Genomic DNA, 18,337 nt, shown 5'->3' with positions numbered 1-18,337 from the left:
GAACTCGATTTTCTATTGAGAACCTTCAAGTTAATCCTCTAATGGTGAAGAGATGGTTGCAGGAGAAAAGCTTGGGCAAGGTGTCCATAATTCTGAGCATGAGGCAATGTATTTATAGGCTATTGATTTCCACACACTTCCATTCAAATGCCAAAAATAGGAATTCTCACTTGCATGGATGCATGGGCGTGTGATAGGCCCATGAAGTGATGTCAAAAGGTCCAAAGTTGATCATGAGTGATGCTGAAAGTGTGACATGAAGCCATGCATTTGGAATTGAGAAGTGGTCATGAAATTCATCCAAATGGAACCTTGAAGAAAAGCCATGCACAAGTCATTCAAACCTTGGCCAAATGAAGTAATTTTGGACATTTTGGAAAGGTAAGATCAAGGGGAACAACTTTCTTGTTGAACATTTTTCCATTTGAAGCTTGAATCATGATGAATTTTGAGGTGGAAGTTTGGAAAATCAAACATAATTGAAATTTTTCTAAGTACCAAGTCAAATGTTCACTTCTTCCACCTTGAATAACTTTTGATATGGGCTTCATATGGAACATATGCCTTCATAAAAGTTGTATATCTTTCAAAACTATTCAATTTGGTCATAAATTTGACATCATTTGAATTTGGCATGAAGGAGTTATGCATTTTAGAAGTTGAGGAAAATTGCTTGTTCAATGGTAATGGCCCAAAATGACCTATAATGTTTCCCCTTGGAACATGCCATTTAAAGTTGAATTTGAAGTTTCTCAAAGAATAAAAGTTGTATAGTACATCTTTAAATTGATCATGGAACTTGTATGGCCTTCATATCATAAAAATTGAGCAAGTTATGGTCCTTGGAAGTTGACCTCCTAACTAGGGTTCAGACAAAATAACCTATAATCTTTCATTATAAAAAAGGACTTTCCAAGCAAAACTAGATTTTGACATCAACATGAAAGTTTTTTGTAATGTCATAAGGAGTAACATTTCAAATGTTGAAGAAACTTGCTGAGGAAGTCACACAGGATACCCAGATGAATTAGGGCTTCCAAGGCAAACAAGCTTCAAACTCTTGGTGAATTCTTGATCAAAATGATAAATAAAGATTATGGGGACCCATAAATGATGTCTAGAGCCAATGTGAACCATCTATTGATTAATCTCCTTGAATTGAGGGTCTTAAACCCTAGATATGAGCTTGATGAGGCCTTGGTGAATGCACACACTACCTACAAAAGAAGTAAAACTATACACAAACATATTTTTGGAATTTTGTTTAGTAAACAAATAAAAATAATGTATAATACAATAAAATGTGCTTGGTTACATCTACCAATGCAAACCCAATGAATGAGGGGTAAGGAGGATGCCAAGGTGTGCTCCCTAAAGCCAATGCATATGATGAGATAGCATGAGGGATCATAGGGTCAAAATTGGGGTCTTACACTCACCAAACCTAATGATCTCGGATTTGGGGGGGGGGGGGGCTCAAGGTGGTTTTAATAGGTTAATATTGAAGCATATTTGAGTTGTTTTGGGTGGTTGAAGTTTGGTTGGGGGAAAATTAGGTTTAGGAGGCCAATTTGTTGATGATTTGAGCTTGACCCTTAGGTTTTTGAGTCACCACAAGTTGCCTATCCATATTGATGAACTCCCAGGGGTTTGATTATGTGATTAAACAAGTTCCAACCACTTCAAAGTTATCCATGCTCATCGATTGGGGTTTTGAATCCTTGAACAACTGTTTGCTAGCTCCAAGTTAGGGTTTTGAATGATCTAGAGCAATCAAACCCTAATCAGGTGTATCCCTTGATATCTTGATGTCAATTTGCATTAACTTTGACCATGTGAACTATTTGATGAACATATCCTTTGGATTGAGGAGATTCTTTAGGGAGAGTTTGACCTTGCCAAGTCAAACCTCTTGAAAGAGATGATGATGAATCAAGACTCATCTCTTTGTGCAGTTTTTGCATTTAATAAGCATCTTACTCTTGAGGTGGTTACCTCCTTGCATGAGGGGTTAGCGGACAAGTTAAGTCCAAAACCTTAATCCTCACAAGTGTATGAAATGATGAGGGATCAAGTTGGGTGAGTCAAATTCTCAAGAAGCAATTGTAGTGAAAACCCTAGGTATTGTATCCCATGAACCAAGTTGTGATTGCCCATGCTTGATGTTTAGAAGTGATATGATGTTATGATATGAATAATGTTATGATAGATGTATGATATGTATAGATAGGTGGTAAAAAGGGTAGGGTAAAAATGAGGGTATGATAATGACAAGATCCAATTATGCTTGGAGGATCACCACAAGTTTGAAGACATTATAGGTCATTTGTGGACTTAGTGAAATTTGACCTATTTTCAAGTGACTTTTTTCTCATTTTTCAAGGATCACAACTTCTTCAATGTTTAACATTTGAGGCTGATTCTTTTTGTAGAATAGTAATTGTGATTCCCCTGTAGCGTTAAATTCATGATCATCAAGCTATGGATAAGCTAGACATCAAATAAACAAGAGTCGCCACTGCGCTTTTATTGTTTCCAAGGGAAAAGGGAAAAGTACAAACAAAACCCAAAAATAAGAAGTTTTCAAATCAAAACTAATAAAATGCCAGAGATTATAGGTAAGGGGGTTGGTTACATAGAGGGAAGGTGTTAGCACCCAAAGTGTCCTAGTTACTCCTAGGGAGCCCTTTCTTGTGTGCATATGTGTTTTTGTACAAATGATGTTGCAAATAAATAAAATAGGGGGATGAGAAAAGAATTCATTAATTATATTTTTGTGTTTGACAAGACCTTCGGACTTGTGCCTACGTACTAACATAAAAATGAGGGATCAAAACCTTGTAGTTTGTGGTATCAATTTCAAAGTGGATGCATTATTTTTAACAAAAAATTAAGTTTATAAGGCACAAAGGCCTAAAAAATGGTTTGAATGAGTTAGTTCTTTTAAGTCAAGTATATTTAAGTTTATTTACAAGTTTGATTAAGAAAAAGTTTGAAAATACAATGGCATAAGGCCAAAGTTTCTAATTTGTAATATGGTCAAAGTTTTTTTTATAAAAAACAAGCACACGCAAAGATGTTTTTAAAATGAGGGAGAGATTTTTGCAATTAAAGAAGTGGGAAGGAGATGAAGAGACTAATTCTAAGAACAAAATTAAAAGTTGAGGGTTGAAAAGATCTGACCAATGAGCTGCAATTCAGTAGACAAGAATGTCATATAGAAACCCAAATTTCCCTTGGAATTTAGAATCAAGCAACAATCGATGCACAAAATAACAACTTGAAAAGCAAGGCATTAAATAAAGATAGCCACATCCAAGCTTAACAACTCCATGATCTTCTTCAAATTTGCCCATGTAGCATAAATCACAGGTTCAAAATAACAACTTCACAATGATCATGTTGCAGATGAACTCAAATGGATCTTCAATGATATATCAGATGAAGTTTCAAATTACAAGCATTTGGTTTCATGAAAGTTGGCATTGGCCAAGTCCTTTGCATAGGGAATGTTGCCTAAATTCTAAGTCCATATATCTCAGATCAAACCAACAGTCCACACAAGATATTTTTTAGGGTTTTTATTCTTATTATGTACATTAATGGTCAAAGACCACATAAACAAACACAATATACACAAACAAAATATATCACAAAAATATGGTCCAAATGGACAAAGTGAAAATGACATTAATATAAACAATTAGAATGATCTGAATAATGGCAAATGAATAAAGCTCAAAAAATAAATTGCATTAAAAGTAAATGACTTGAAATTAAATGTTAGTTGTTAATGAGTTAGAAGTTAGTATTGCTTTTTCTTTTCTTTTGTTTAAGTCATTCTTTGGAGAACACTCAACCCATTTATCACAAGCATGGATCCTTGAACCAAGACATCTTCCAAAGGAAGGAAAAAAGGCCAAGTTTCCACACAATACCATGAAAGGGGGGAGACTTACAATCTCACTAACTAGAATGTTATGCCTTTTATGTCAAAATTTAGTGCTATGTTAAGCAATCGTAATTGGACTTATGTAGAAGTCACAACTTTTTCAGGTCGGGCAATAGAATTTTGGTGTTAATGCATGTTAGAGACATAGTATGATAAACTATGCTCATGAAACATACCACACACAAAAATAATATGCAAAGTGGGGGGGACCTAATCTCATCCATACTTATATTGATTTTGCAATCAACTAGCCTTAGGATATAGAGAAATCATAGGTTCATGACATGAATGCATAAAGAAGGAGAATGAGATAAAGAGGGCGGGGAAATGGATCAAACTCAAATTGGACAAAGGAGGACTTATACCAAGTCAAGATCATTCATTCATTTTGGGAGATGGAATGCACATTCCATCAATCCCCTAAATGCAATGATCTTAACCTTGCAAAGTCAAATCAACCTTGACCGAGGCCCAACAACACAAGTCAAACTCACAAAGGCAATTAAAATGGCTCAACAAAATTAATTTTACATTTAAACAATTAAAAATAATGCATTAAATTAAATATGGTTGGTCAATTTCCTAAAACCTCATCAAAACACCAAAGAAATGGCCATGAGATTTATCATAGGTCAAACAAGGTCAAAGGACCTTGGAGGAACAATTTCAGAATTTTTGGAAACTTAAAAATATTTTTAAACAATTAAAAATAATCACAAAATCAATTGAATCATGAAAAATATTAATAATGATCCAAAAAATAATTTTAACTCAGAAAATGAAAGAGATTTTAGTTAAATTTTTTTGGTGAAACTCTCATATTTTTTAGATCAATATTAAAACTAATATGAATTAATGAAAATCAAAGGAATAAAAATAAAAGTCAGATAATCAAAAAAATGTGGACCACTTGATCTCCCTCATTAATTGAGGTGGCAGATCAAGTGGTGGAGAGCGCGCGTTCCATGATGCGCTTGAGTCAACTGATCACACGCTGGGTAATCACAATGTACGCTCCTGATTAAAACATTTTGAACTCATCTAATGGCTCTAAACACTTCCAGCGCATCGTCGGAGCCAAAGGCCGGTCATCTACTCTGATGACCCTGACCAGACTAGTTCAATCATCACCACATCATAAATGAAAAAAGAGGAAATGATCTTAAAGAAAAAATGGTATAGATCACGAGTGTCACCTCAATTTTAACTAACTTCAAATATATAGAGAGATACGTGGAGTTGAATTTTGAGGTGTGTCAACTGAGTTGCTTCGATTTGACCTCAAAGCAACTCAATCTTCTTGCCTACATTGGTAGGACTTCAGACAACCAAGGATCCAAGAGAATTGAAGAGAATGGAGAGAGAATCGAGGAGAAGAAAAATCTGGAAAATACCTTCAATGCTTTGCACAAATGGATCTCTCTTGCTTCAATTCATGTTTGATCTTGCGGAAGTAGGTTAAGAGTAATTCAAAGCTTTGGATCCTAGAGTTTTTGAATCTCCAAACAGTGAGATTCAAACTCAAATTTCAATTGAAATTTCTCAGATTTTCCTTTGAATTGAGAGGGTTTGAATGATTGAGGGCCAAGTTGGCGCACAAGGTCCTTTGAACTGAGGCATTGGACCTCTATTTATAGCAATGAGAAGCTTTATTTGCACACTTGAAAAATTCTCCAAAATTGGCAATGCAATGCACATGCTTGCATGGGCGTGTGCAGACCCATGAAGAAATCTAATTAGGTCCACAATCAACTGAAATAAGGTCTGCATGAAGCTTGGATGGCAAGGCAAAGTTATTTGAACATTTGAAGCATGAATCTTGCCAATTGATACAAGCCTGTTTAAGTCATGCGCAGGCCCATCAAACTTTGTCCGAAATGAGTGAATTAGGACTCTTTGGAAAGCTTAGATCAAGAGGAACAACTCTTATGTTTGACACTTTTCCATTTGGAGCTTTTACCATGCTGAAGTTTGAGGTGGAAGTTTGGAAATTTCAACATATCAAAATATTTTCTAAGTGTCAAGTCACATGTTCAATTATTCCACCTTGCCTAACTTTTTATGTGAGCTCCAAATGAGAAAAGTGTATTCATCAAAGTTGTATCTCTTTCAAAAACCTTCAAAATGGTCACCAATTTAACATCATTCGGATTTAGGATGAGTGAGTTATGCATTTTTAAAGTTGAGGATAATCACTTATTCAATGGCATTGGTCCAAAATGACCTATAATGTATCCTCGCATCACATGCTCATAAAAGTTGATTTAGCTCTCACTCCAAACATCAAATTTGAATTAGGAATATTGAATTTTATTGTTCTACTTGGAAATCTTTCATCTAATAAAAAATGAGCAAGTTATGGCCTTGGGAAGTTGATTTTCAAATTAGGGTTTAGACAAAATGACCTATAATGTTTCAACATAGAAAATGACTTTCCAAGAAAAATTATCTTTATACCTCAACATGAAAGTTGTTTAGAATGTCATCTAGAGTAACTTTTCTCTTGGAATAATTTTCATATGATGAAAATTGTAGGAGATAGGGTCTAGGGAGACCCAGTTTTGATCAGATGAATCCATCTGCCCAACCACCATCAACCAACTTGCTAACTTGCAATTTTCTTGACTTTTTAGGATCATGATAGCTCATATATGCATAAGATGATGAAATCTTAAGTGCCCCTTGAAAAATTTGATCAATTGGTGAAGAAACTTGTTGAAGAAGTTACTCAGGATACCCAGATGAACTAGGGTTTCCAAGGAAAACCAACTCTAAACTATTGAAGAATACTTGACCAAAATAACATGTAGAGATCATTGGGACTAAATATGATGCTTAGAGCCATTTTCTATCATTCCTTGGTTATGCCCTTAGCAATGAGGGTCTTAAACCCTAGATGTGAATTTGATAGATCAATGGTGATCATGCCTTACCTACAAAAGAGTTAGGCAAATGCAAAGACATATTTTTGGTATTTTGGTTAGTAAAATGATAATATATAAGTATGATACAATCACATAGTGCTTGGTGATCTCTCCCAAAACAAACCCAATGAAAGAGGGGTGAGGAGAATGCCAAGGTATGATCCCAATGCTAATTCATATGATGAGATTGCATGAGGGATCTTAGGGTCAAAATTGGGGTCTTACAGCTGCCCCTATTTAAGGACATTCTAATTGAGGAGGTGAAGGTTAAAATCTTCATATCGACTCAGTAGAATAGGCTTAAATAAAAAATATATAGAAACCAATTTTGGTTCCTAAGGGACCTCATAATGCATATGATATAAATGTAAGATAAACTCGTTGGGGAAATATTGCCACAAGGGAAAAGAAATTAGAGAGACCGAAGGTCCGCAGGAGCATAATGCATTCCATAAGGAAAACTCACTGGGAAGACAGAGACTCTATGATAAAAAGGGTTATGCGTAGGCCAGGCTACGACTTAAAGACTAATGGGAGACTAGAGGAATTCCATGAAAATGGAAAGACTCAGCCGGGGAGACACAGGAACATCTGCAGGTGAAACAAGTAGATCAGAATAAAACTGAAATACTTTAGTCATCCAGAAACAACGATTTCATAACGCACTCAACTCAACTAGGGAAGAGATAAACTTCAACACAGGAGGAGCAAAAATCTATTATCCACTACCGGCTACTGGGTATGGAGATAATAAATTTCTAAAAGAAAAGACATCCGTTACCGGTTAGGGTAAACATATCAAGGATGACTCACTGAGGGTCGCCAGGGGGTATATTCATTACCAGTCACTGGGCAAGAATAAACTCGTTGGGGAAAGCTGAAAATAGGATTTACAACTACCGGTTACTGGGCAGAAGACCAAAAAGAGATAATATTTTCCACTAGTTAAAATGAACATATCAAGGCTAGACTCAAATGGAAAGACAATTCGTCATCGGTTAAGATGAACATATCAAGGATGAAATCGCCTGGAAATGTTAAGGAGGATATCCGTCATCGGTTAGGATGAACATATCAAGAATAAACTAGCTCAACAAAAAGTAGGAATTACATCTATCAAATACTGGATAGAATACCAATCAAAGAGAATATTCGTCATCAGTTAGGATGAACATATCAAGGATAGACTCTGAGGGGAGAAATAGGGATTACTGTAACAACCCAATTTTAGTAATTATTTCTTATGTTAGTATTACTATATTTTATTTTATTTATTTGGAGTGTTAATTAATTAATTGGTTGTTGGGTAGTATAATAATCGATTATATTAATTAATCTGGTGTGTTAATTAATTATTTAGTTGATATGAGATATAATGAGTAATGGAATTAATTAATTTGGTGTGTATATTGAGTCGGTTTGATTTATTTGAATTAAATAGAGATATTTAAATATTAGGTCTTATTGGGCCTATTAATTAAACTAAAGGTATCATGCTTTAAGCCCAAATAGAATACTAGTATATAAGAGGTGAGGAGAGTGAGAATTAGGATTCATTTGATCATTTGACAACAATAGAGAAAGAGAAGAGGAAAAGTAAGGAGAAAAGGGGAAGAACAAGAGAGGAGCTAGGGTTTCCAGAAAATTGAAGAGGTAAGGGGGGAATCCTTGTTATTATGGGTTAGTATGATCGGGTCAATGGGTAGATGTATGTTTAGATTAAAATCCCTAATTTTGTATGGTTGTTTGAAATTGTTAGGTTGATGAGTATTCTCGAATTATGGTGATTTGATTGTGTTAAAACTGTAAATTAATGTTATATACTTAGAGTATTGTATGAGTCATAATTTTCTGAACGTTTGGCTTTTTACGAAATCGAAATCGGAGGTCCGAAAGTCCTCCAACGATGAAAAACGCAGAAAATTCTGCATTCTGTTTTATGTTAACCGGTTACCCACCGAGCATTAACTGGTTACTAGCTTAAAAATCTGTTGATTCTGTTTTGTGTTAACTAGTTACCCACCGAGCGTTAACCGGTTACTTACTTAAAAATATGTTGATTCTGTTTTATGTTAACCGGTTACCCACCGAGCGTTAACCGGTTACTTGCTGAAAAATCTGTTGATTCTGTTTTGTGTAACCGGTTAACGACCGAGCGTTAACCGGTTACTTGCTTGAAAATCTACGTAGGAAATTAATTATGTTTTATGTTAACCGGTTACCCACCAAGCGTTAACCGGTTACTTGCTGTGAAAAATGAAAAATTGAGATTTTAAAAGTTGTAATCATCTTGGAATGAAATCTAATTGTGCGTACTTGATAATTAGTTTATATATGGTGATATGGGGAATGTTAAGATAGTAGAGATGATCTTAATTGCATATTTGTGAATGATATATTGTTATGAATGTGTATATGTACCATTGGTGGATAATTCATAGAGTTGAATTATGGTGATATGTGGAATGTTAAGATGGTAGAGATGATCTAAATTGCATATGTGTTGGTATTTGTACATTCATTCATGGCATGGTCGGCTTCATGGTGGAAGCGGTGAAACTGTGGGTTCACATGGTATTAGACGTTGATCCTTGAATGGAAATAGGCGTAGCAGACGTTGATCCTTAATTGGAAATAGACGTAGTGGCTTGGATTCTAGATATTGAATCGGAAAGCGGTGGAACGTTGGGTCCATATAGACGTTGATCATTAATTAGAAATAGGCGTAGTGGCTTTGATCTTGTCCGGATCGGAAGCGTGGCTTGGATTCTAGATATTGAATCGGAAAGCGGTGAAACGTTGGGTTCACATTGAGGTACCGCATGCATAGAGTCACATGTCTTGCATTGAGTCACATTAGAGTTATGTGATAATTGAGTGTATGCATTGTTGTGATTGTGATGTGTGTATGAGATATGGTAATTTAATTTGGTGATGTTTGAGTACATAACTTGGCAAAATATGTGATTATGTGATAATTGTAGGTATGTGCATTTTTGGGAATATAGTATTGGATTTTAATATTGTACTCCTTGAGTTTTGATGGATGTTTGAAACATGTGAAATAAATGTTGACGAATTCCTTTAATTGTTGATTTCATCATTGTGCCTTGTTATACTTCTTCATAATGATTTGAATTCTCACCCTTTCTGTTTGAATGTTACCTTTACATGGGTATCGTGCAGATACTCCAGAGTAGTATTGCTGAAGTAAGTGGACGGTAGCTCGCTCGAGATTAGCCGGAGAGTTTCTGTATTTTAGTTTGAAGACTAGGTAATGAGTCAATGCTCTGGTCATGTAACACTGGGTAGATTAGTAGTATTAAACTCATATCTTATTTGGATATGCATTATGTTATTACTTGTTTTATTTTATCTTGAGGTGACTATTGAGAGATGATCATGGTATGGGACATGGATCATTTTATGAAATACATGAGTATTCATTATTTTCTGCTGCGAACGCATATTCTTGAATATTCATGATAATTGAAATGTGTTATTTTAAATGACCAGGTGTATTGTATATTGATGATGAACGAGGTTGGTTTTTTAAAGCGTTTAGTTTTTGAAAACGTCGATGTGACGCCCTTTTAATTATATGCGTGCTTATTTACTCTGATTATATGTTAAGTATTTTGGGGTAGAAAAAGGGGTGTTACATTAGTGGTATCAGAGAAGGTCGGTCCGTCCGACCAGGTTGTTTAATTATGTTTGTTCCCTAGTATGCGACATGTGTGTGAGAAAACTGTCGATGCTTGTTTTATTCTCCATTGCAGGTTGGGAATGAGATAAGTGGGGGAGAAGCGTCTGCTTATCTTGGATGTTCCAATTGTATCGAGCTTGGACATTATGTTGTTGCATGCTAGAGTGCAGTGTTGGCCAGTTAACCTGTTTTGAGAATGTTGTGCTTTTCCTGAACCCGAAGAGAGGTCGGATTCGAGGATGGTGTTGGTTAGAATTTAATCGGATGTATATCAATTGTTTTGAGAAGACGGTTATTTTCCCGAGATTGGTGCGAAGGAAGATTGGTTTGTGTCTGCTAAGCAAGTTGATGAATCGGTGCAAGATGGTGCTGAGTTGTTTATGTTGTTGGCAACTTTGGATATTTGTGAGAAGAGGACGATTGAAGAATTGCCAATAGTTTGTGAGTTTGCGGAGGTATTTCCGGAAGATATAAGTGATTTACCACCGGAACATGAGATTGAGTTTTCGATTGATTTAGTTCCTGGAACTAGTCCTGTATCGATGGCTCCCTATCGAATGTCTGCTTCTGAGTTGAAAGAGTTGAAGAGTCAACTTGAAGACTTGCTCGAGAAGAGGTTTATTCGTCCTAGTGTGTCGCCGTGGGGTGCACCTGTTCTGTTGGTCAAGAAGAAAGAAGGTTCTATGAGATTATGTGTTGATTATAGACAATTGGATAAAGTGACGATTAAGAACAAGTATCCACTTCTGAGGATTGACGATCTGATGGATCAGCTGGTTGGAGCTTGTGTGTTTAGCAAAATTGATTTGAGGTCTGGGTATCATCAGATTCCTGTAAAGGCTAAGGATATTCAAAAGACTGCTTTTCGGACAAGGTACGGTCACTACGAGTACTCCGTGATGCCTTTTGGTGTGACTAATGCACCTGGTGTATTTATGGAGTATATGAATAGAATTTTTCATGATTATCTGGATAAGTTTGTTGTTGTGTTCATCGATGATATATTGATTTATTCTAAGAGCGAAGAGGATCATGCCGAGCATTTGAAGGTTGTGTTATCGGTGTTGAAAAAGAAGAAGTTGTTTGCTAAACTCTCTAAATGTGAGTTTTGGTTGAGTGAAGTAAGTTTTCTTGGACATGTGATTTCGAGTGGTGGTATTTCTGTGGATCCTACGAAGATTGAAGTTTATCTCAGTGGGAAGCTCCTAAGTCTGTTGCTGAGATTCGAAGTTTCCTTGGTTTGGCTGGTTATTATAGGAAGTTCATTGAAGGATTTTCTAAGTTGTCGTTACCATTGACGCAATTGACTAGGAAAGGTCAAGCTTTCATTTGGACTTCGCAGTGTGAAGCGAATTTTCAAGAGCTTAAGAGACGATTGACTACGGCTCCTATTTTGATTTTACCGGATCCGTTAGAAACTTTTGTTGTGTATTGTGATGCTTCTTTGTTGGGTTTGGGAGGTGCTCTGATGCAAAAAGGGCAAGTGGTAGCTTATGCTTCAAGGCAACTTAAAGTTCATGAGAGGAATTATCCGACGCATGATTTAGAGTTGGCCGCCGTTGTGTTTGTGTTGAAGCTTTGGAGACATTATTTGTTTGGATCGAGATTTGACGTGTTTAGTGATCACAAGAGCTTGAAGTACTTGTTCGATCAGAAAGAATTGAACATGAGGCAAAGAAGATGGTTGGAATTCTTGAAAGATTATGATTTTGGTTTGAATTATCATCCGGGAAAGGCGAATGTTGTAGCCGATTCATTGAGTAGAAAGTCATTGCACATGTCTATGTTGATGATTCGAGAGTTTGAATTGTTGGAGCAATTTAGAGATTTGAGTTTGGTTTGTGAAGCGACGTCTTCGTGTGTTAAGCTTGGTATGTTGAAGCTTACGTGTGGCATTCTTGACGAGATTAGAGAAGGTCAGAAGTCAGATTTGAAATTAGTCGATGTTACGACATTGATTAATCAAGACAAAGGTGGTGACTTTCGGATTGATGAGAATGGTATCATGAGGTGTCGTGATCGAGTTTGTGTTCTGGATGTTGCGGATTTGAGAAAGAGGATTCTTGAGGAAGGGCATAGAAGTGGTATGAGTATTCATCCTGGTGCTACTAAGATGTATCAAGACTTGAGGTAGGTGTTTTGGTGGCAAGGTATGAAGAAGGATGTAGTGGAATTTGTGTATTCATGTTTGACTTGTCAAAAGTCAAAGATTGAACATCAAAAGCCGTCTTGTTTGATGCAACCGTTATCTATTCCCGAGTGGAAGTGGGATAGTATCTCTATGGATTTTGTTTCGGGCTTGCTGAGGACATTGAGTAATTGTGAGGCGATTTGGGTCGTTGTGGACAGGTTGACGAAATGTGCTCATTTTATTCCGATAAGGATGGTTATTCGATGGAGAGACTTACGAAGTTGTACATCGAAGGGATTGTATGTTTGCATGGTATTCCGTCGAGCATTGTTTCGGATAGAGATCCGAGGTTCACTTTGAGTTTTTGGGAAGGTTTGCAAAGTGCTTTGGGTACGAAGTTGCGTTTGAGTTTGGCATATCATCCGCAAACTAATGGGCAAACGGAGAGGACTATTCAGTCACTTGAAGATCTTTTGAGGTCTTGTGTTTTGGAACAAGGAGGAAATTGGGATAGTTTCTTGCCTTTGATCGAGTTTACGTATAGCAACAGTTTCCATTCGAGTATTAGAATGGCACCTTTTGAGGCTCTTTATGGTAGAAGGTGTAGAACTCCTTTGTGTTGGTACGAATCGGGAGAGAGTGTTGTGGTTGGACCCGAGTTAATTCAAGAGACTACGGATAAGATTAAGATGATTCAAGAGAAGATGAAGGCTTCTCAGAGTCGTCAAAAGAGTTATCATGATAAGAGGAGGAAAGCTCTTGAGTTTGAGAAAGATGAGCATGTGTTTCTTTGAGTTACGCCAATAACGGGTGTTGGTAGAGCTTTGAAGTCACGTAAGTTGACGCCGCATTTCATTGGTCCTTATCAGATTTTCGAGAGGGTAGGTGAAATGACATATCGGATTGCATTACCACCATCATTTTCTAATCTTCATGATGTGTTCCATGTGTCTCAATTGAGGAGGTACATTGCGGATCCATCGCATGTTGTTCCATCAGATGATGTTCAAGTGAGGGATAATTTGACGGTTGATACATCACCTATGCGAATTGAAGATCGAGAAGTGAAGAAGCTTCGTGGTAAAGAAATTGCTTTGGTGAAAGTGATATGGGGCGGAGCCGCCAATGGCAATATTACTTGGGAACTCGAGGATAAGATGAAGGAATCGTATCCGGAGTTGTTCGTTTGAGGTATTTTCGAGGCCGAAAATCTTTTATGTGGGGGAGAATTGTAACAACCCAATTTTAGTAATTATTTCTTATGTTAGTATTACTATATTTTATTTTATTTATTTGGAGTGTTAATTAATTAATTGGTTGTTAGGTAGTATAATAATCGATTATATTAATTAATCTGGTGTGTTAATTAATTATTTAGTTGATATGAGATATAATGAGTAATGGAATTAATTAACTTGGTGTGTATATTGAGTCGGTTTGATTTATTTGAATTCAATAGAGATATTTAAATATTAGGTCTTATTGGGCCTATTAATTAAATTAGAGGTATCATGCTTTAAGCCCAAATAGAATACTAGTATATAAGAGGTGAAGAGAGTGAGAATTAGGATTCATTTGATCATTTGACAACAATAGAGAAAGAGAAGAGGAAAAGTAAGGAGAAGAGGGGAAGAACAAGAGAGGAGCTACGGTTTCCAGAAAATTGAAGAGGTTAGGGGGGAATCCTTGTTATTATGGGTTATTATGATCGGGTCAATGGGTAGATGTATGTTTAGATTAAAATCCCTAATTTTGTATGGTTGTTTGAAATTGTTAGGTTGATGAGTATCTCGAATTGTGGTGATTTGATTGTGTTAAAACTATAAATTAATGTTATATACTTAGAGTATTGTATGAGTCATAATTTTCTGAACGTTTAGCTTTTTACGAAATCGAAATCGGAGGTCCGAAAGTCCTCCAACGATGAAAAACGCAGAAAATTCTGCATTCTGTTTTATGTTAACCGGTTACCCACCGAGCGTTAACCGGTTACTTGCTTAAAAATCTGTTGATTCTGTTTTGTGTTAACCGGTTACCCACCGAGCATTAACCGGTTACTTGCTTAAAAATCTGTTGATTCTGTTTTATGTTAACCGGTTACCCACCGGGCGTTAACCGGTTACTTGCTTAAAAATCTGTTGATTCTGTTTTGTGTTAACCGGTTAACCACCGAGCGTTAACTGGTTACTTGCTTGAAAATCTACGCAGGAAATTAATTCTGTTTTGAGCGTTAACTGGTTACTTGCTGTGAAAAATGAAAAAATGAGATTTTAAAAGTTGTAATCATCTTAGAATGAAATCTAATTGTGCGTACTTGATAATTAGTTTATATATGGTGATATGTGGAATGTTAAGATAGTAGAGATGATCTTAATTGCATATTTGTGAATGATATATTGTTATGAATGTGTATATGTACCATTGGTGGATAATTCATAGAGTTGAATTATGGTGATATGTGGAATGTTAAGATGGTAGAGATGATCTTAATTGCATATGTGTTGGTATTTGTACATTCATTCATGGCATGGTCGGCTTCATGGTGGAAGCGGTGAAACTGTGGGTTCACATGGTATTAGACGTTGATCCTTGAATGGAAATAGGCGTAGCAGACGTTGATCCTTAATTGGAAATAGACATAGTGGCTTGGATTCTAGATATTGAATCGGAAAGTGGTGGAACATTGGGTCCATATAGACGTTGATCCTTAATTGGTAATAGGCGTAGTGGCTTTGATCTTGTCCGGATCGGAAGCGTGGCTTGGATTCTAGATATTGAATCGGAAAACGGTGAAACGTTGGGTTCACATTGAGGTACCGCATGCATAGAGTCACATGTCTTGCATTGAGTCACATTAGAGTTATGTGATAATTGAGTGTATGCATTGTTGTGATTGTGATGTATGTATGAGATATGGTAATTGAATTTGGTGATGTTTGAGTACATAACTTGGAAAAATATGTGAATATGTGATAATTGTAGTTATGTGTATTTTTGGGAATATAGTATTGGATTTTAATATTGTACTCCTTGAGTTTTGATGGATGTTTGAAACATGTGAAATAAATGTTGACGAATATTATTTACATGGTTATACGAAGTGTGATGAATTCCTTTAATTGTTGATTTAATCATTGTGCCTTATTATACTTCTTCATAATGATTTGAATTCTCACCCTTTCTGTTTGAATGTTACCTTTACATGGGTATCATGCAGATACTCCAGAGTAGTATTGCTGAAGTAAGTGGATGGTAGCTCGCTTGAGATTAGCCGGAGAGTTTCCGTATTTTAGTTTGAAGACTAGGTAATGAGTCAATGCTCTGGTCATGTAACACTGGGTAGATTAGTAGTATTAAACTCATATCTTATTTGGATATGCATTATGTTATTACTTGGTTTATTTTATCTTGAGGTGACTATTGAGAGATGATCATGGTATGGGACATGGATCATTTTATGAAATACATGAGTATTCATTATTTTCCGCTGCGAACGCATATTCTTGAATATTCATGATAATTGAAATGTGTTATTTTAAATGACCAGGTGTATTGTATATTGATGATGAACGAGGTTGGTTTTTGAAAGCGCTTATTTTTTGAAAACGTCGATGTGACGCCCTTTTGTTGATATGCGTGCTTATTTACTCTGATTATATGTTAAGTATTTTGGGGTAGAAAAAGGGGTGTTACAATTACAACTACCTTCTTACTGGGTAGAATACCATCAAAGAGAATATCTGTCACCGGCTAGGATGAACATATCAAGGATAAACTCTGCAAGGGGAGAAAAACAGGATTTACAACTACCGGTTACTGGGCAGAAGACCGTAAGAGAAGGAAACCCATCATCGATTAGGATGAACATATCAAGGATTAACTCTCTGGGGATCAAAATTGGGATTACAACTACCTTTTTACTGGGTAGAATACCAAAGATGAGAATTTCCGTCACCGGTTAAGATGAACATATCAAGGATATACTCAAAGCAAGGGAAGAAAATATCCATCATCGGTTAGGATGAACATATCAAGGATATACTTCCTGGGGAAACATGAAAATGAATCCGCAGGGGAGAAAAAGGTTACTTTTGTCGGGTATTGGGCAAGAAGTAACAAAATGAAAACTAAGAAGAATATTACCATTTACTGGGTAATAAACTCTTAGGGGACCCAAATCATCTATCTAGGTAAGATCTAGAAAGAAAAGGTCAATCAAGACTCAACCCGATGAGAACATAGCTCAAGGGGAGTGGTTCCATCCAGATAATCAACTGGGGAGGAAACTGAAACAAATCATGGTCCACGAGGAAATAACTCAGTGGGGAAAGGAGAAAGGTTAAAGTCTTTCTTCTTAGGGGGATGACACTATACATTTGAAGGAGGACATACACCAATCTTGCATGGGGATAAAGTACCACAATAACAGAGAATTAAAAATTACGAGAATGAATCAACAAGTGTGATGATGCAATAAGGAAATTATATGAGTGTATATGTATATATGATGATTATGCTGACAAAACCATTGCAAAGGATACAAAAGTGTCGTAGATTTGAATCATCGATAAAATTCTCGGTCAATCCACAAAAGAGGGAGACAACTGTCATGGAAAAGAGAGATCAACCTCCCAAAGGCTCAACCTTAACTGGGGAGGATGAGATATACTGAGGAAAATCGTTATCAAGCCTGCGGGGAATTTTAGGTCAACACCATATCAAATGAGAGACAACCATGCAGGGGATAAATACAAATAGCTGCTCAGAAACCAGGAGGAAACTCTGACTGGGAGCGAATCTGATGGCGATTGGTGGGAAAACCGAAGTTCTGTCGGAAACACAAAATCTGCTGGGGAATAAATACTAAACTCCGTAGGGGATCAATCAACCAACTCAGCTGGTGACTTTACTGGGGAAATGGTGAACAATAAGTGTCTGGAGAAATCAACAAACACCAAGTGCTAAACAATGATGTCGGGGATGAAAGAGAAAATGCGCCTTCTGCTTGGGGAGAACCAATAATGCTCCACACTTAGGGCTTACTGCTTTCTAACCACTGTTGATATTCCCTTTAAATGAAATCGATTGCTTAAAAATTCATGCTTTTATATGTTTAAGAAAAATGATTTTGATTTAAAAATTAATTTTCAAAAAATGATCATAATAAAATTTAAAACTATTTGGCTGAAATAAATGAGAGTAGAAACAATTGGATAAAAGCTCAACTTTATTTAATGGAATGGTAGTCTGTAAATGACAAGACTCCATAGATCTTTACAAAGATGGAAATGGTAATTTACATGGAAAAGGGCTACATTGAATACAATGATCACTAATACTTCTACCAACTCTTGATATCCACTGTGCCCTTGACCGATGCTATTGGGGATAATGAATCAACATCGATTGTTATGCTTAAAAACATCTCTAAAAATGAAGATCAGTAGGATGCAATTACTTGCCAGAATCCCTAATTTTTGCATAAATTGCCCCAAGATGGGGTAGTCAATTTATCGGGATAATTTTTTTCTGTTTTATATCTCTAATTTTTGCTTGGATCGCCCTTTTGGGTTTTCAATCCACCGAGACGCTCTTTTTTGCCTAAGCCGCCCTTTCGGGTTTTC

This window comes from Lathyrus oleraceus, chromosome 4, assembly GCF_024323335.1.
Source record: "Lathyrus oleraceus cultivar Zhongwan6 chromosome 4, CAAS_Psat_ZW6_1.0, whole genome shotgun sequence".
NCBI lineage: Eukaryota > Viridiplantae > Streptophyta > Magnoliopsida > Fabales > Fabaceae > Lathyrus > Lathyrus oleraceus.
The sequence above is the reverse complement of the archived record's forward strand: the minus strand, read 5'-3'. Positions refer to the sequence as shown.